The following is a 20,288-nucleotide window of genomic DNA, read 5'->3' as shown; positions in this document are numbered from 1 at the left end:
CCCAGGCGGAGCGGGTGGGTCCCCATCTGGGCAGGGAGCGAGCGTGGAGATCCGAGTTCTACGCTCCTGGGCCACGAGGACAGGGCTTTTGGGGACCGCAGATTGCGGGACCCTGACCCCTGCTCCCGGGCGTGAGGCTGCCCCTCCAGGCGTCCGCTGGCGAGATTCCAGGAAGCCAGGCAGTTTCGCCCCGCACAGGTCATCAGCGCCCACCTACCACTAGTTCCATCAGTGTACCTTTCTTTTGTAGAACAGCTTGGAAAGCGGGAAAGTTTGTACAGAACTAAACTTTTTTCAGCAGTTACCAAAGGAAGGAAAAGTTTTTCAAAAATTTGGGCTCGTCCGGGATTTGAACCCGGGACCTCTCGCACCCAAAGCGAGAATCATACCCCTAGACCAACGAGCCACTCCGGATAAGTTGTTGCGTATGTTTTCCCTGGATCTCACTTTTCCGTCAGCGATTGGCCAACACCCAGCTCTGGAATTTTGTTTTCTATTGTGACATTTACCTTTGGCTTTGTTTAGCTCTTCCATTTTCATGAAATCTCACGTCTCCCTCTGACTCTAGCTTCGCTTGTTCTCCCCCGTCCATGTCCTGGACCCCTCCAAACGCTGGATGAGGCAAGGAGAGGCAGCTTTTTAGACATCAGGCCGCCTGTCTGAACTCCAACAATTCCCTCCCGGAAGAGTCCAGCCCTGAACTCCAGCTTGGAGGGAGCCTGGAGAGAAACAAGCTGGAGCCTTAGGGCCCGAGCTGGGGTCGGTTGCAAGACTGTAGTGTCCTGAGCCCTGGCACGGACGCACGGGATGTCTATCTGTCGGGCTGCTACTACCTCGAGCGAGTATAAAATCCTAGGGCGAGAACTAATGGGCATCAAAATACGGGGAGCCACTATTTTGCTCTGTTGGAGGTGAACCAGCCTGGCGCGTGTTCGGGAAGTCCAGACCTCTTGCGATTTTCCTTGGTGCCAAGCAAATGTTTCTTCTCCCCATGATTTGCTTAAATCGTTTCCTCAGTCTGAAATTCTCTCTCCCAGTCTCATCCCAATTCACTTCAAATCCTATTCCTCCTTCCTACTCCAGCTCAAAATGGTTTTATGGAACTATAAAAACTTATAAACAGATAAATAAATTAAAAGTGCCCTCACCTGAATGAGTGTGTGTGTGTGTGAGTGTGTGCGTGTGTGCGTGTGTGTGTGTGTTTAGAGTAAATGAAGGTCTCGGGGGTTGTCTTGCAAATTAAAGTCCCGAGGGCAGCAGGATACGTAAATATATAAATATAAATATAAATATAAATATAAATATAAATATAAATATAAATATAAATATATATATATATATATCCCAGTGTGTGTGTATGTGTATGTATATATATATATACATACACATGCACACACACACACGTATTCTGTACCAAAGAGTAGTCTTGGATCTCCAACCTTTGGACCTGAAAACTAAATTCAGCTAAAACATCAAACTCAGAAACTTTCCAGTTGGTTTGAAGAGTTAGTGTACAATCCCCCTTTTATTAAAAAGAGTGGCCAACAAGAGCAGTTTTTTAAGGTGTGATACTTGTATAAATTCTTGCAAGTAAGCCAAGTTTATCTTTGCGGTGGGGTAAGTTCTGGAGAAAAGGACTCTAGAAGAGTGAAAACGACGTAAGAAACAGTAGAGCAACGGCTCACTGGGTGGCGGCAAACCCCAAAACGTCAAGCCCTCCTTCGAGCCGGAATCGAACCAGCGACCTAAGGATAACCAGGTAGGGAAACACTACAGTCCTCCGCTCTACCAGCTGAGCTATCGAAGGGGGAACGAACGGGGAGTATCTAGGATTCTGTATTGAGGACATCGCTAAACAGACTAGTACATAATGGCCTACTAGTTGCTGTCGACACCACGTAGTAGCTAGCTTAATGAGAAAGTCCTGTCTGCAGTTCTGGGGACAACCCCTCTACAGCTGGATTTTTTCTCCTGCTTCACGGAGGGGCTTCCACGCAGGGCCAAACAATGGGCTCTTCACCGGAGCTCCTAGAACCTGTGCAGCCCGAGGCCGCCCCGGGCTGTTGTCTTTGCGTAGCATGAGGCCCGGAACCTCCCTGGAGTGACATGTGTCTAAAGTGGGAGCGGCCACAGGGCAACGGAGAACTAGGGGCTGAGGCGTGGGACACAAAATTCTGATCGCGCAACTGCGAGCCAGGGAGAAGGACGGGCCTCGGGGCTCTGGCCTGAGCCTCTCATTTCCTCATTTCTTGTGATTGCCTCCGAATCCAGGAGCGTTTACACAAGCGAGCTGCTTCTCTCTTCCTCTTACAAGTCCGCAGACTAGGGGAGGGAGAGGTTGTGGTATATAATATATATGGCTAAGCCCATTGTTGCTGTGAGAATTGACTCTTGGAGAAAATACTTTAAAATTTTTCAAAGAAGAAGCCAGTTTCTTTGAGTCAATAACAACTCAGTGACCCAAGTTTCGACCCTAATTCTCCCGTTGAGATACACTGAAATGTTCAAGAATCCATTGAAACATGAAACCTTGTCGGACAGCCTACATTCTCGGGGATGCTTAATCAGGACAGCTGACGCCAGCTCTTTCCCTTTGGGGTGGGGACTTTGTTCTGGGCTCTAAACCTGGTCAGAGGGGGTGCTGAGGGCTCGACCCCATTCTCTTCCCCCACCGCCCTGCTCCGGCTCCGGTTCTTGCTGCGGGCCGCACAGCCAGGGAGTCCGCAGAGGCTGGCAGCACTTCCCGCAGTTCGTAACGTACTCCGCCACAATCCAAGCAGCAAAGCAGCAAAGCAGCACTTGCGCACTAGTACTGGAAGCTCTCAGGAAGCGGCTCTGCTCGGATGTTTCTTCGGGAGGTCTGGACACTGGCGAGAAGATTATAACTAGCGGAACTTCCGCAGGGCGTAAGTTATCAGAGCGGTGAGTGGCTGATTAGAAATTTAAAAGGTTGAACACAGCAGGCCCCAGCGAGATTTGAACTCGCGACCCCTGGTTTACAAGACCAGTGCTCTAACCCCTGAGCTATAGGGCCTTACGCATAAGCGCTTGCCTTCTTCCTTTGGAAAGGGAGGCTTTTACATTGGGTTTTATTAAAGTATCTGTATGTACACAGCAAACAAAACCCGGACATCGTTTCAATCTATTTCCCAACTATTGGAACTCAGTTTGTAGGCTCTTGCTGGGGATAGCGCAATATGGGGGCAGTGACAGGAACCTCCACTATTTTAAAATCGCAGAAATCTGCCCAACCCAAAACAGTGAAACATCTCTCCTCACCCTCTGCAGAAGGGAAACTCAGAATAGAGAAGGTTGCATACCACAGATCTCTCAAATGAAACCCAGATATCCGTACTTGGTTTTCATCTTGACTCAGGACATTCACCGACCTGCAACCGCTTGCGTCAAGTTCTTTAAACTAGCAATTTCTCTACAGCTCAAGAGTCAGCGCCATTACAGGCATTGGTAAATTCGCAGTTTAATTCATCCCTTCATTCAATAAACACTGAACTCCAATTCCGTGCTAGGCTCTGCACCCAGGAACGAGGCATCCAGATATGGTTTTAACCTTGAAGTCATTGTCATAGTCTTCGTTTTCATGGAAGAGAACGTTGAAAAGTAGCTGTGCCGGGTGTGAGGCGGCAGTGAACAGGGCCAAGGTTCACCGATTTACAGAGTGAGCCATCACAGAGGCAGGCCTTCAGGAGCAGAAGCGAATTGTGCTGCGCTTTGAAGAAAAGTTAAGACTTATACATAAGTTAGGGGGCAGAGTGATCCCTGGTAGAGAAAAATTTATAAGCAGAACTGGAGAGAAAGACCCAGGCCTTAAAGGGCCAAGGCAGAACACTGGCTGGGGCAGTTGCCAGCCCTTGTGGAAGTGAGGGAAAGTAAAACAGGTAATCAGGAGACAGAAATTTCTGGAATGAAGTAAAACCCTTTAAAAAAAAACTGAACGTGGAAACTTACCAAATGTGGATATGCAGAATGCATTAAAGGGAAGAGAAGCCAGAGTCAAGAGGACACCAAAGATTGGCCATGGTGCAGATCTTGAAACATAAAGTGCAGCAAAGGAGTAGTTATGGGACTGGAAAGGAAGGAATGAATGAGAGTGATACAGACAAAGGAGATTCTGCTGAAGTTAGACATGAATGAAGAAGAAATAACAGACAATAAAGAGCAAAGAGACAGGGAGTGTTATCAACTATCATGCCTTGAAGAAACAAGAGGATACTCACACACACACACACACACACACACACACACACACACACACACACACACAAAATCTAAAGGAGAGTTGAGTATTTGGAGAAGGCAGAGGGGTGAAAAAATGCTAGGATTTAGGTAGGCAGAATTTGAGGTGTAGATGGAGGATATAGGAATTTATGATAGCTAGAAACAGTACTCTTGTGTCTAGAGTCCATAGATTGATAGGTCAAGGTTAGATCAAATTACACAAGTCAATTGAGTTAGAGCTCTGAAGAGTTATGTGTTCTTGAAGGAAGAGAGTGCAAAGATAAAACAGCAGGCAGTTGAATATGAGCTTTCGCTGTTGCAGGCATTTATAACATGAGTGAGTGTCCAATGATTTTTAAACATTCTCCTTATTTTTCGTAATTTTAAATATTATAAATAGGTCCTCCTAGAAAACTTGCTGTCACCTGGCAGCTGAAAGAGGCCATGTGACCTAGGTCCACAAATCAGATGCATCCAGGCAAAATTTCAGTTTAGAAGTGTAAAACAGGACTAAATGATCCCACAGGAAAATCTCATATTTTTCCAATGGTGAAGGTGTCAGGTTCTTGGTATGAGATTTCTTTAATCTATAGATTGTTGTCTTTCTTTCGTTCTGGAAATTCTCAGCCATCGTCTTTTTAATGTTGTTTTTGCTCTATTTTTCTTTCTCCATTTATGAAACTGTAATTAAACATATATTAGACCTTCACACCCTGTTCTCCATTTCTTTTAACCTCTCTTCCACATTTTCTGGGGTTTTTTGTCCTTCCATGTTGCATCTTGGATCACGTGTTCTTACTCATAATCCACTAACTTTCTTTATAGCTGTGTTTAATCAGCTGTTAAATCTACCCGTGAGTCAGTTTAACACGGCCTGTGCTTTCAGCTTTGCAGCTCTGCTTCCTCTGAAAAATGTCAGGCAAGTTTCCTCTGAAAAATGTCTGACCTCCTTTCTCAGGCTATTTCTTGATTTTAGAGCCTCAAGGAGACATACTTTCCAGTGAAAGAAGCCCCACTTAAGAAACTTACCTGCATAACAGGGCATAACAGGAACATATTTTCTAAACACATGTTCAGTGGAAAGTATGTCTTCTTGAGGGTCTGGCATCACACATTAGACTGAGAAGGGAAGTCAAGTATTTCTCAAAGGAAATTTTCCCCAGGGTTGAATACATGTGTTAGGAAAATAGGGAACTCATTTTATAAGGCCACCATCATGCAGATACTAATGCCGGACAAAGACACTACAAGAAAGGAAAATTACAGGCCAATATCAATGAAGAACATTGATGCAAAAATACCTAATAAAATACTAGCAAACTGAATTTAACAGTGTATTAAAAGGATCATACACAATAACCAAGTGGGATGTATCTCTGGGATGCAAATGTGGTTTTACATATGCAAATCAATTAATGTGATACACTACATTAACAGAAAAAGAATGTGATTATCTCTAGATGGAGAAAAAGCATTTGACAAAATTCAACATTCATTCATGATAAAAACGCTCAATAAAATAGGTATAGAAGGAACTTGACACAATAAAGGCCATATATGAAAAGCCTACAGCTAACAGCATAAATAATGAGGAAAAACTGAAAGCATTTCCTCTAAGATTTGGTTCAAGGCAAGGATACCCACTCTCACCACTTCTAATCAGCATAGTACTGAAAGTCCTAGCCAGAGCAATTAGACAAAAACAAGAAATAAAAATCATCTAAATTGGAAAGAAAGAAATAAAATCATCTCTATCTGCAGATAACATGATTATATACATTTTTTAAAAACCCTAACTATTCAACAATAACAGAAAAACCTATTAGAACTAATAAATAAACTCAGTAAAGTTTCAGTATACAAAATCAACATACAAAAATCAGTTGCATTTCTTTGCACAATGAACTATGCAAAAAAAAATTAAGAAAGCAATCCCATTTACAATAGCAACAACAACAAAAATACTTAGGAACGAACTTAACTAAAGAGGTGAAAGACTTATACACTGATAATCACAAAACATGAATGAAGAAAAGTAAAGAAAACACAGATAAATGGAAAGACATCTGTGTTCATGGATTGGAAGCATTAATTTTGTTAAAATATCCAAACTACCCAAAGTGATCTATTGATTAAATGCATTTTTAAATCAAAGTTCCAATTTCATTCTCTACAGAAATAGAAAAAACAATCCTAAAGTTCATATGGAACCATAAAAGTCCTTGATTAGCTAAAGCAATCTTTTTTTTTTTTTTTAAGTAAACATTAGTGTTTATTTGCAACTCTTAATAGAAGTTCAGGCATCTGGAGACTAAGGACTGGATTTCTTTCATTTGGTCTCTTTGTCTTTGTCTATTTGTCCTCTTTGAACCCTTGGTTAGCCAAAGAAATCTTAAGCAAGAAGAACAAAGCAGGAGACATCACCCTTCCTGATTTCAAAATATATTACAAAGCTACAGTAACCAAAGCGGTGTTGTACTGGCATAAAATAAACGTAGATTAATGGAACAGAATACAGGGACCAGAAATAAATTTATGTATCTGCTCAACTGATCTTTTTGACAAGGGTGCCAATAACACACAATGGTGAAATGACAGTCTCTTTAGTAAGTGGTATGGGTAAATTGGATATCCACATACAAAGAATGAAATTGGACCCTTATCTCACATCATATACAAAAATCAACTCAAAATGAATTAAAGACTTAAATGTTAGGCATAAAACTATAAAACTACTATAAGAAAATATAGGGGAAAATCTTCTCAACATTGGTTTGGGCAATGATGTTTTTGTATAAGACACCAAAAGCACAGGCAGCAAAAACAAGTAGCATTGCATCAAACTAAAAGGTTTCTGTGCATGAAAGGAAATAATCAATAAAGTGAATATTTTCTACCAAATGGGGGAAACATTAGCAAACCATATATCTTACAAGAGATTAATATCTAAAATACGCTTTAAACAACTCATATAACTCCATAGCAAAAAAACCCGACCAATTAAAAAATGGGTAAAAGATCTGAATAGACATGCCTTAAAATAAGACATACAAATGTCTAACGAATACATGAAAACATACTAATATTACTAATCATCGGGAGAATGCAAGTCAATACCACCATGAGACATCACCTCACACCTGCTAGAATGATTATTATCAAAAAGATAAAAGATAACAAGTGTTAGTGAGAATATGGAGAAAAGGAAACCATTGTGCACTTTGGTTGGGATGTTAATTGGTGGAACCATTATGGAAATAGTTACGAAGTTTCCTGATAAAAACTAACAATAAAACTACCTTGTGACCTTGCAATCCCATTTCTGGGTTTTTATCCAAAGGAAATGAAATCAGTATCTCAAAGAGATTTCTGCAGCCCTATGTTTATTGCAGAAATATCCTTAGTAGCCAAGATATGGAAACAACCTAAATGCTTGTCGATGGATAAGGAAAATGAGGTATACATGTATACAATGAAATATTATTCAACCTTAATAAAAAGGAAATTTTGCCATCTGCAACATGTTTCTTGTATGTAAGTTTCTTGCATTGTCTTGGATATGATAAAATGCTAATCTCATGTAGACTATAATAAGAAAATGATGCTTTTTGTAAATTTAAGATTAAGATATTAAAGAATGATAAAAGTAAAACAAAATGGAGGAGATAAATGAAATGATAAAAGTGCTTGTTTAATATGAAGAAAGGCAGAAAAGGCTGTTGATGATATATATGAGATCATTTAAAAATCAAAATGGAGTAACTATGGTTCAGGCATCCAAAACGAAGCCAGGTGTCCATTGTGGATATGGTTTGACATACTTTCCTGAATCATTGAGAGCTTGAACTTCCTGAACTGTATCAAACGCAATGAAACCACTAGCCATTTTCAAAGCAATATCTGCTAACATCTGCTAGCTGCAACCTTATAGTTTCAAAATGCTCCCCACCATTTCACAACTATGTAATCATTTCAAACCTGAACCAATCCTTGCTTAATAAGCACTATTACTACTTCTAATTCTTGACAAATAATTTTTGTAACCTTATCTTTTTTTGTTTTGCCTTTGTAAACTTTCCTTATTTTGTAATCCAATGGAACACAACTCAAGTGTTTCCTTGTATTTGTGCTTCCTGGGTTGCAGTCCTAACAAATCCCAAATAAAAGCATTTCTTTTTTTTTTTCTTTTCTTTTTTTTTTTTTTTTTTTTTTTTTTTTTTTTTGCCTCAACCAGGTCTCTGGTCCTGGAGTTCTTGGTTAACAAGGAATAAACAAACAAACAAACAAACAAACAGTTAAAGAGGGATGTTATTGTGATGATGCAAATGTTTTAAACCTTGATTATTGTGATGGTTGCACAACTTGGTAAATTTACTAAAATAATTATTGAATTGTACACCTAAAAAGATGAATTTAAGGTATGTAAATCATACGTCAATAAAGTTGTTTTTTAAAAGTATTGGTGGGAACAATAGAAAGCAATATATAGCAACTGGTAGACTTAACCTCATCTATATCAGAAATTACATTTAATGTAAATGGAAAAAATATCGTAGTTAAAAGAAAAAAATGTTAGATGGAGTAAAAATAAGAACCAACTCTATGCTGTTCTAGAAAACACATTTTAAATGTAAAGACACATGTTGACAGAGATAATCAGTAAACAATGAACAATAGCAATAGAAAATTATTTTATTTGAATCAAACTGAGGACTATACCCCCAGGAGACACAGACTCAAGAAGCATTTGAATTGTATTCTGCCAGACTACAAAATAGGGGAGGCTACACAGGCAAAAACTACAAAATTACATAAGTTGTTTGTCAAGATTTACGATTGGAGCTGGCAAGAAGTAAGGGTGCTTGTTAGGAAAGGATTGGTTGGGGTCCAAAATGGTTGTTGAGTTACAAGAGGAGAACTTGATCATCAGGTTACAGCTGGCAGCTGCTAGCAGATATTGCTTTGAGAACGGCTGATGGTGTCCTTGAGTCCAATAAAGTTCAGAAAACTCAAGTTCTCGGTGATGCAGGAATGTGTCCGAAACCACATCCACAATGTCCACCCACCTCCATTTTGAATGCCTAAGCCACAGTTACTTCATTTTTATTTTAAAATGCATTCTTTTCTTTAATGGTTAAAGGAGATGTACAATGCATGTTTGACAAATCATAGACAGGCTCTTTTAATTAGCATAAAGTTTAAGCCAAATCATGTATAAGCTAGGATGACTTCCTTATGCCTCAATATTTGAAAATTTTTCCCATCACACAGATAGGCTGCAAGTAAAAAATGGAAAAAGCATACTATAAAAACTCTTTAAAAGAAAAAACCTGATGTAGTTATGTAATATCAGGCAACAGATCATTTAAGATGAGAAGTACTATATGAAATATGGAGGAATATTTCATGATTATAAGAGGGTCAATTCAAAATATTCCCTGTGGTGCATCCATGCGAAGGACTATTATTCAACCCTAAGAGCTATAGCACAATCAATCAAGCCATGAAAAGACATGGACGAACTGTTATGGACTAAATGCCTATGTTTCCCCCAAATTCATATGTTGAAGCCCTAGTTCCCAATGTGACGATATTTGGAAATGGTATCTTTGTGGGGTACTTAGGGTTAGATGAGGTCATGAGGATGGGGCCCTCATGATGGGATTAATATCCTTACAAGAAGAAACACCAGAGAGCTTGCTTTCTCTTTCTCTCTCTCTGCCAAGTGAGGACACAGTGAGAAAGTGCTTGCCCATTAGCCAAGAGGAGAGTTCTCACCAGAATCCAACTATGTTAGCCTCCTGAGCCTGGACGTCCAGCCTTCAGAAATATAAGAAGATAAATTTCTGTTGTTTAAGTGACCCAGACTATGGTATTTTGTATGGCAGCCTGAGATTACTGAGACAAGAAACTCAAGTGCATATTACTAAGTGAAAGAAGCTCATCTGAAAGGTTTCACTCTGTATGATTCCAACTATATGACAATCTGAAAAAGGCAAAACTATGGACAAGGCAAAAAGTCACTGGTTGCCAAGGGTCAGAGGAGAGGGAGGGATGGATAGTCAGAACACAGAGGATTTTTAGGGCAGTGAAACTGCTCTTTTTGATATGATGTATACATGTCATATATTTGTCAGACCTCAAAAAATTTGCAACACCAAGAATGACCCCCTAATGTAAACTATGGTTTTGAGCGATAGTGATGTATCAATGTGATTCATTGATTGTAACAAATGTACCATTCTGTACCACTCTGGTGTGGGATGTTGATGGTGGAGGAGGCTGTTCATGTATGGGAGCAGGAGATATACCAGAACTCTACGCACTTTCTATTCAGTTTTGCTCTGAACTTAAAACTGCCCTCTGCTGCAGTGTTTCTCAAAGCATGGTCCCTGGATCTGCAACATCCACATCACCTAGCAACCTGTTAAATTCTATTTAACTCCCGCTGCACAATATTCTTGAATTTCTATGTATCTAATAACAAGCCTTCAAAAGATAAGAAACAAAGTTGACAGAACTAAGAGAAGAAATATAAAGACATACGATCATCACTGATATTTGAACAATCCTCTCTCACTAAGTGTTAAACAAATAGACACAATGTTCAGTGAGGACATCGAAGATTTGATAAACACAGTAACCAATGCCTGGTATTCAGAGGTAATTGGATAGATTCCTAAAAAAAGAAATTTCAAATAAATTTTACCATGCATACTTCAATCACTCAGTTGATAGAATGGAGGACTGTAGCATCCATGTTCTCTATATACTTAGGTCTCTAAGGTTCAAAGGTGAATGCAGATATTTTGCATACTACTGTCAAGGGTATGAACTCCACCTTGTTCAAGCTGGAAAAATGGACAGGATGAAAAATACACTTCAACTTAGAATGATCAAGGGAAACAGACCCTAAATATCAAGTGTTTATAATTTGTTCGGTTTCTGTCAATACAGAGTACATTTGTAGGATTTCTACCCCCATAGTCATAGAGAGACAATAGTAAGTCTCTCCAAGTACTGTTTGGGGGTGGTAGTCAGGCTTATTTATTTGTATTTCGTGGAAGTACTGGGGATTGAACCCAAGACCTCCTGCGTGCTAGGCATGCATGCATCTCTACTACTGAGCTATACCCTCTTTGCCTAAAAGCATTCTATTTTTGAGGGTCAAACAAAAAAGAAGCCACACAGTAGTAGATGAGATTCCCTATTCTTGGACTGAGATCTTGCAGGTGCATTGTTTCTGGACCGCAGACTTTCCAGGCTTCAAGTTTCTGTAGTTCTTTCACAGATGAGAAAGATTCCTGGCAGCAAGTTTCCAGGGTGACCTCAGTTGGTTAATGTGGACATGTGCAGAGCCTCCCATGTGGCCCAGGAGAGGGTAAGGGTGCAAGCATTTCTCTTAGTTTCTCCTGCACGCTCACCTGTCATTATGTCATGCCCACCAATACAAATAAATGTGGTCAGAGACCTCAGAAGATAGCACCATTGATTCCATTTTTGTGTAGTTCATTTGAGACCACTAGTGTTTCTAGTGCTGGGCATTCTTGAGTCCACATTCTATCTATGTCCTAAGAGTTGTAGAGTGATTGATACTGTTCCCCAATATTGGAAGGACCTTTTCCTTGTCTTTAACAATAGTCTTCACTATTTTGCCAGGTGTTTCCCTCTCATTTATAACTGAGGCCTCTCATTCTTTCTCACTGCTACCCCACTGAGCACATCTCTCTTCCCTGGACACTGCAGATCTTTGACTCATTTCTATTAGAATTCCAAAATACAAAACTGATCTCTGCTGCAGTTTTTCTCAAAGCATGGTCCCTGGATCTGCAGCATCCACATCACCTAGCAACCTGTTAGAAATGTACATTTTCAGGTCCCTGAGCTTCTAAATCAGAAATGTCAAGAGTTGAGTCCAGCAATCTGTCTTTTAAAAAGCCCTCCAGGAGACTGCGATGCATGCTAAAGTTTGAGAGCCACTGCTCTGCCACTGGAAGTATCTCCCTCTCCAGTGATCGCTCTTCACACCGTTAGGGAAATCTAGCCCTCATATACCTACTTCTATCACCCTCGAAAATACACTGAGATTCTTTTACACAGATCCCACAGAAGATCTGAGTTTGCAGTCTTCCTCCAGTCCCTGTTCTCTTCACTTTTATGTTGAAACTTATAGGAATTCAGGAAGAGATCTCTGTCTCTGTGCCCAAATTTCCCCTTTTTATAAGGACATCAGTCATATTGGATTAGGACCCACTCTAATGACCTCATTTTAACTTGATTACTTCTGTAAATACCTTATTTCCAAATAAGGTCAAGTAATGGGGCACTGGGGATTAGACTTCCATATGTCTTTTTGGGGGAGACACACTTCCACTGATAACAAATAGCACAGAATTTTACAGGAGGCTCTGAGAGAATCCTCTTTATGTGTCCTAAGAACCTCCAGCACCACCATGGGATTAATTTTCCCTTCTCATGGGAACCATCAGAAGTTAAGAGACAGTGACAATTGTCTATTCTTAAGAAAGTAAGCCAGGTCTGGGTGCTTCTTCACTGACACAGACTGTACATTTGCAAGAGAGAGGGAAGTATAGAAGATTAACATATATACAACACCCCTGTTTAAAGCTCTTGGAGGAAATTTGCCCCTCAAATAGCTTTAATTCTATCAAGTGAAGATTGGATGTCACCAGGGAGCCACAATTTCTACACTTAGAAGGCAGAAAATTGGCCCAAACATCCCCTAACCATATCACCTGACCTTTTGCTCAGTCATCTGTTTCTTTCCTGCAAGTCTAGGCAATAGTTGTGAATTAATTTTCGGCTACTGCCACACACTAGCAAAGGAGACACATCAGCATCCTGGCGTTCTGTAAGTTTCACTTCGTTGTAATTAAAAGGAACAAGAGTTTCTTTTCACATGGGAGAACATGAAAGCAAGTTTGGTGGACCCAAGACAAATGTTCTAACATTTGGAGAACTGAAGTGTGGCTACTCCTCTCTGTGCCAAGAGGGGTGACAGTATAAATCTAATTCTCTCGCCCATTCTGGGCCTGTTCCCAGGCTCCTCTCCAGTGGTCTGCAGGCTTGGACTTCTAGGTAGGATGAGGAGCAGGGGCATGCAGAGTTCTCGGGTATGCAGAGTTCTCAGGCATCCTGGGTGCCTCGATCACCAGCCGAGGCTCAGAATCTGGGCTCAGTCCCCAGGAAAGGGAGTCTCAGGCCACATCTCCTTCCGTAGTCCCCATTAATAAGAGCCGCCAAGTAGCTACGACTGCGCAGGAGAAAGGGGACTCCTCTGGGAGACGCAAAGATATATGTTCCAAAGAAAGGGACTAGAGGCTCCCTGGAAGCAAGAACGATCCAACCTAAAAGACAGCCTTCCCTTCCGGCAGGCGGAGTTGGGCAGGAAGATTCCGCAGACCCTGCTCAGGCAGACACAATTGAGTGGACATTGATTGGCGTCCGCTAATTGCGCTTTCCGTCACAACGAGCAAAATGGAACTAGGAGAGAAGCTTTTCTTTTCTTGATTCTTTAACTCACGGTCTATGCTTCCTGGAGGCTCGAAGACTCGTCTCCTGGCTTCAGAATCGGAAAATATCAGACTCAAAATTTAGTCAAGAATTGAAGCGCGCGGTGGGGTGGACAGGGAAAGACAGCTTTGCTGTTACTCCACCGCTACCACCACCACTATCCGCAAGCGATCTGGAGTCTAGACCAAGGAGTTCATTCGCCCTTTCGACCGTTTTCCAGCGCTAACTGGGCGCCAGGTGGAAGCTGATGCGATCCCTGTCTTCGGAAAGTTGTTACATTCTAGATCCTAAGAGCTGCGCTTCTGGAACGGATATTTTGCTTTGAAGGCTCTTCCCTTTTAGTTCTTAAAGTGAGAAGAGAGTCCCAGTAAAGCACAGAAGGGAGGGAAGAACTCTCTTTAGGGTGCTTTGGTAATACCTAGACTCATGGTTTCTGGTCCGGGAGCAGAGGACAATGCTGAAAAAAAGGGCAGAAAGGTATAACTAGCCAAGTGTAGGAAATTTTGTGCCGTAGGCTTGGTAGCGTGGCCGAGCGGTCTAAGGCGCTGGATTTAGGCTCCAGTCTCTTCGGAGGCGTGGGTTCGAGTCCCACCGCTGCCAAGGTTTTGTTTCTTAACGGTAAGTGATCATGGCCCGTATCTGTAAATAAAAGTTCTGTAAATCCATAAGGGATTTGATCTAATATCTGGATTTTCTGGACTGGGAGAATCAGTGAATGAATGGCTCACAGTTTACCTTTAGGGAGATAGCAAGTCATACAGATGCTCAGACCACTGAAAAGACCCAGTCCTCCCGATCTTCTGTTCTGTTTGGAAGGATTCTGTTTGGAAGGTTCTGTTTGGAAGGGAGCGGATAAGGACTTGCCAGAGGGATGGCATTTAAGCTGGGGCATTCAAGTTGAGAGAGGAGAGGTGGAGAGCCTTGAAACCTTGAAATAACCTTGAAAGTGCATGTGTCCTATAAACGGGTGGGGTGAGGTGGGGTGGGTCACTGAGGGAAGCAGGGGGTGAAATGAGACTTTGTCTCAGCATTTGCTCCTAAGTATTAAACCGGAAAAATTCGAGCAGTTGCGCGCATTGCGGAAAGTGTGCTAGCCCCTGCTGCTGACCGCCTCTCGGACACCTACTATTTCCTACAGAATGTTCCGCATTTCTCCCCCTGCCGCTGGTCTCCCTGCTACTACAGCACCCGCTCCCTCACCCACACTTTCTTTTTCCGTCTCCTCCTCCAGGTCTACCAGCAGGCCAGGAAAGTAGAAAGCAGGAAGGGAATCGCCGAGGGAGGCTACTTCTCACCAGCCCGGGGAGTAATTCAATACCCAGGCTTGAACCAGTCAAGGAAGACTACTCTGACTCCCCGTCCAGCCCGCAAAGTGTCCCAGGATGGGCTCAAAGTCAAAATTTGAGCTCTTTAAGGAACATTCTCATTTTCTGATCTTTGAGGGCAATGCCTTTCTTGCCCTATGTGCACTGCCTTTGGTACCCAAAGGGTGTTTTGGGCATGGTTTGCACCCAGGTTTGAATCTAGGCGTTGTCCCTTCCTCAAGCCTTTGAAAAGGAGTCATCGGTTCATTTTAGTAGGTGGTGATGGCCCTGACTGACCTGTGCCCTAAAGGAGATGAGATAAATTTGTCCATGTGGCTTGTTACTCTAGTCATCCTCTATGATAGTGACATTTTGGATTGCTCTTAACTGTGGGGGCTTGGCATATGTATTGTAGGATGTTTAGCAGCATCCCTTGCATTTACCCAGTAGATACCAGTGGTATCATACCAGTTGTGATAACTGAAAGTATCTCCAGACATTGTCAAATGTCCCCTAGGAGGCAAAATCCTCCCTAAAGACTTATGAAGGGCAGAGGATCTTAACTTTATGAAGTACAATTTATCATGCTTTTCTTTTATGAATCATGCTTTTAATATTGCATCTAAGAAATCTTCCCCAGCACAAGTTGACAAAAATTTTATTCTAAATATTTTATAGTTTTGACTTATGATCCATTTTGAGTTAATTTTTTATCCAGTGTGAAGTAGGGGTCAAAAATTTTTTTCAAATTACTTTTTAAAAAAAATCATTCATTGAAAAGACTCTTTCCCTACTGAATCATCTTTGAAATTTTGTCAACAGCTAGTTGAAATACATGTGTACTCCTGTCCCATAGATATGTTTTTTGTATCTTAATGCCAATACTACAGTCTTAATTATAGCAGCTTGATGTCAGGCAGAATGAGTCCTCCAACTTCGTTTTTCTTTTCAAAGTTGTTTGGGGCATGCTATGTCTTTGAATTTCCATATGAATTTGGAATCAACTGGTCATTTTTTGAAAAGCAAAAACAAAAACAAACTTGTTATTTTGATTTGGATTGCATTGAACCTATAAATCAATTTAGGGATAATTGATATCTTAACAATATTGAATCTTCTCATTCACGAACATTAAATGGCATTATTTCTCCCTGAAATGTTTATTAAAATTCACCAGAGAAGTTTTCTTGGTCTGATTATTAAGTGACAGCATATAAAAAGTGCAACAATTAAGGCCTCATGGGGACTTGACATCTTAGCTCCTGCCTGGTGCATTAACCTGAGTTACAGCATCTCCTTATTGTGTTCTTCTAAGAGAGACTTTCATTTTGTTGATCCACAACCAACAAAACTGGGACAAAGAAATAGAAGATAGTTGTTCCTAGTCCCAATTAATTGCATCTCACCCTCCCAAGTCCACCACGCTGGAAGACAAGTCACCAGACAGAACAGAAACACAATCTGTGTGACTGTTGCCTGTGCAGTTGAGTCTGGAGGAAGACCCTGGTATACCAGGCCACCACCCTCACACACTTGATTTGTCCAGCACAATACCCACAACAACCTCATGTCTCTCCTAACTTAGAAAGTCTCTAGTGTTGGTGCAGACATCTCTGAGACTGGTGCTAGACCTTCCCCCAAGATTAGCCCTCTCCAACACTCTCCCCAATTCCTGGGAGGAAACTTTGGGAAGAGTGCAGTGGCTCTGGGAGTGACATCTCTGTCTCATCTCTTCTATAAGCTTTGTCAGAGGTCAAGGAGAAGCCAACACTTTGAGACTATGTTGATTAAATCAGCCTCTGACGATTAAATGAACAATTCAGGATCCGTGCAGTTATGAACCAGGAAAACCTATTCTCAGGTGTCATTTCAGGGATGTATTTGCTCCTAGCACTAAAGCTTTCAGTCCAGAGCTCACCCCAGGTGTGTGGGTGGGAATAAGGTAGAGTTAGAAGCCCTGGATCATCCTGAGATGTGTCAAAGAACGGGACTGAAAGACAGAGGAATTTATAGAAGGATTAGTGAAGAGCCCTTCTTATATGTGGTTCCTCTTTGTAATCTACGAACATCCTCACATCGTTCCGGCACACCATCTTTTCCATGGTCTGGCAATGGCAGCCAAGCGGCGGCATTTGGAGACTGCCACCCAGGCACTGAACCCAGTGATGACCTTTCTTGGCTGTGTCCCAGCACGTGTCCAGAGAAACAGCTGCTGGCTAAGCTTATTTTGACTTGACAGGCAGGACAAGTGAGATGTCCTTAAAAGAAATAGAACAGACTTGTTAGAATACCCTCTTGCATTGATTTTTTGTTTTTGTCTTTTTTTTTTTTTTTTTTTTTTTAATGTTAGCTGTCCTTGGGAAACTTTATAAAACGCTGATGCTGGGATACCACCCGCAGAGATTCTGATATAACTGGTCTAGGGTGCGGCTTCGACATCGGAATTTTCAAGTTTCCTCACATGATTCTGATGAACAACCAGGGCTGAGAACTGCTGCTCTAGGAATTTAATTATTATTTTGATGTGATATGCTGAGTTAAAAACCAGAAGGAGCCCGAATGATCTTTTGAAAAATGGCGTCAGCTATCAAATGAAGGCGATCTGTGAACGAGGACAGAATATTCTGTTATAATGAAAACCATCCGGTGGAAGAGGGCAGGGTCAGGGATTGGAAACCCCAGTCTGGCCTCTGTGGAGCTGCAGGACTTCTATCGACAAAACGTTTTTCTCGAAGAAATGAGCACGTTGTGACACTGAGCTAGGAGGAAGGCCTAGAGACGGAGCTCCTTCGGGAGGACCTGGGCATAGCTTTTGGTGGTGTGTTGACGATTCCGCCAGGGGGGCAGAGTTTGTCACCAGGGAACTTGAAGGCTGCCTTCTACTCTCCTAGACCTTTCCTCGCACAATTCCCCGGAGCAGCAAGCGAAGACTCCGAGGGTGGATTTGCAAGGCAGAGATGTCAAGGTGGAGACCTGGGAGACCTCTAAGGTCCTAAAACTGTCAAATTCAAACAGTGTAAGCATCAGCTCTCTCTCCATGAGAGCAGAAAGAAGACATCCCCAGGTGTCTTAGGAACAGAGTGTAAAATCGTATGAGAGGCTTCTTGAAGACATAATTCAGCGGAACCGTATGAGTGCATTCTTTGATGTCTCAGCTGGTAAAAGGGGGGACTGTAAAGTTCCATCCGCAACTTTAGGTTGTTGGTTAGATTCCAGCTTTAAGTAGGTGCTCACGCATTTATGTGCAAATGCTCCAAAACTCCTTTCGATAAGTCATGCTCCTTCAAAGCTGGGATTTTTGTGGCTTTAATTAGCTTCACCGTTCGTTTATCTCCCTAAGAAATTTGCGGCGAGACTGAGAGGAAGCCAACAAAAACAAAACGTAGTGACACCTGCAGAAGACCCACAGCCTAGTGTGTGGTACAGATTTCATTTACTCATTACTCACTTATTCATTCACTAAGTTCTTCCCCTTTAAGCGCTGCGCGGCAGATGAAAAAACCTCTGATGTTCCTTGAACCCTTCCTTCACTTGCTCTTAGATGATGTTTGAAATTAATACTCCGAGAACACATGATATAAAACAGAGCTGAGAGGTAACAGAAAGTAGATACCATCACAAAGAGTAGAGACAGGCTTGTTTACAGGTGGTAGCGTGGCCGAGCGGTCTAAGGCGCTGGATTAAGGCTCCAGTCTCTTCGGGGGCGTGGGTTCGAATCCCACCGCTGCCAATAAGTCGTTTTGCCAGCTGCAGAACCAGGGTCTAAATGGGACAGTTGTGAGTACTAGCCTAGCATTCAGCTGGGACTGATGAGTGACTAGTCTTTTGTGCAAGAGTGAAGTTCAGGTCCAAGTCCAGTGGGTTCCCATTTTCTGGCCAGAGAAGGCCCGAGAAAGCGTTGCCAATTAGTAACGTTTTGGTAAGTCTTCAAGGGTGCAGTTCACCAGAAGGATAGGGGTCGGTAAGAAGCAGAACTTTTAAGACTTCATATGCAGAAGAGGAAGCTGTCACACGCGACAGAGGATTGATTAAAAAGTCTGGGAAAGGACAAGGAGTGGGGTTTTGTTTGTTTATATTTTTTACATTTCTTTCTTCTCATATATGAAAACTCACAGCAGCTTTGCGGTCAGTCTATGGGCAAACTTCAAGAGGCAACTCCTTTGGCAAGAGCACTGGACGCCCTGGGGTCTGTCCTGTCGCTGGAGTACAGCAGTGACTTTAGAGTCAGCTCTTCGGGTCCTTGTTTCGCCACTGGTCTGTTTGCTCAGGCCAAGCCCAAGACCCATTTCTAGTCTCTCTTGCCTCTGCATCTTTCTCTACCAGGAAGCGAGAAAGAAGGAGAGGTTCTGAATGAGACTGTCCAGAGGATGTGGCTCAGCAAGAAGGCAATGCTCACAGGAGGATGGGGGTGTTTCAATTCTTGCAGACTCGAGTCAAGGATCTTTGACAACTAACTTGGAAAATTAAGCTTACTGCTCCTACAGCTTGCTCTCAAAGAGCCCAAGAATGTTTTAACCCATAATCTGAACTACTATTAGGCATTTTCCCCTAATGAACTGTAAGTACAATGTATTTCTGGATCTGTGCCCATAGTTTGGGTCCCGGAGAGTGAAAGGGTGGAATTTTGATGTCCACTGCATCCCAGGTTGAATCTGAGTGTTGCATCTTTCTCAGTGTCTCTTTGGAGAGGCCAGGAAGGAGTGAGCACCTTTAGGCAAAGGAGAGAAATTTTATTTCAGGAAGTGGTGAAGGAATGAATGTGGCCCAAGTCCTTATAAGAATCACCAGGAGCTTGAATTCTCCATTTAGAGGTGTGCATGTTGTTGCCCCTCTTTTGCTTAGGAAAACTCACTCACAAAATCGCAATCCTTGTTTAACATAAGCATTCAGTCCCTGCACTCACCTAGCTGAACTAGAATAAAGGGAAACCCAATGATGCTAAACAGGTCTCAATTTAAATTCATGACAGTAATCTCAAATACGTCTGCAAGACAACCTTACTATTTTTCTCAATCTCTTCACTGTACCATTTTTAAAGACTACTCTATCATTCCTTCTCTTGTGTCAATACCTCAGCATATATTCTCCCTCTCAGCTTTTATTTCACTGAGAAAACAGCAGCATTCACAGGAGAACATCTACAAGGCACCCATCTACCTGCGTCGGAGTACTTTCATGCCTCCTGTTACTGTGGATGACAGCCTCGCTAAGGCC

At 42.0% G+C, this 20,288-nt stretch overlaps 5 non-coding genes across 5 annotated transcripts; 2 read left to right on the top strand and 3 right to left on the bottom strand.

Moving 5' to 3' along the window:
* Positions 1-334: 334 nt before the first annotated feature.
* TRNAP-UGG (transfer RNA proline (anticodon UGG)) lies at positions 335-406 on the bottom strand. Its single transcript has one exon. It is a non-coding gene; the product is annotated as a tRNA-Pro (tRNA).
* A 1,311-nt stretch (positions 407-1,717) lies between these two features.
* On the bottom strand, positions 1,718-1,807 carry TRNAY-GUA (transfer RNA tyrosine (anticodon GUA)). The gene is given in 2 exon segments: positions 1,718-1,753; positions 1,771-1,807. It is a non-coding gene; the product is annotated as a tRNA-Tyr (tRNA).
* A 1,154-nt stretch (positions 1,808-2,961) lies between these two features.
* Positions 2,962-3,034, bottom strand: TRNAT-UGU (transfer RNA threonine (anticodon UGU)). The gene has a single exon. It is a non-coding gene; the product is annotated as a tRNA-Thr (tRNA).
* Positions 3,035-14,288: 11,254 nt separating this feature from the next.
* TRNAL-UAG (transfer RNA leucine (anticodon UAG)) lies at positions 14,289-14,370 on the top strand. Its single transcript has one exon. It is a non-coding gene; the product is annotated as a tRNA-Leu (tRNA).
* Positions 14,371-18,722: 4,352 nt separating this feature from the next.
* TRNAL-AAG (transfer RNA leucine (anticodon AAG)) lies at positions 18,723-18,804 on the top strand. Its single transcript has one exon. It is a non-coding gene; the product is annotated as a tRNA-Leu (tRNA).
* Positions 18,805-20,288: the final 1,484 nt, after the last annotated feature.

The sequence above is a fragment of the Camelus dromedarius genome, chromosome 5, assembly GCF_036321535.1.
Source record: "Camelus dromedarius isolate mCamDro1 chromosome 5, mCamDro1.pat, whole genome shotgun sequence".
NCBI classification, from domain to species: Eukaryota; Metazoa; Chordata; class Mammalia; order Artiodactyla; family Camelidae; genus Camelus; species Camelus dromedarius.
This window is presented reverse-complemented; position numbering and strand designations above follow the sequence as displayed.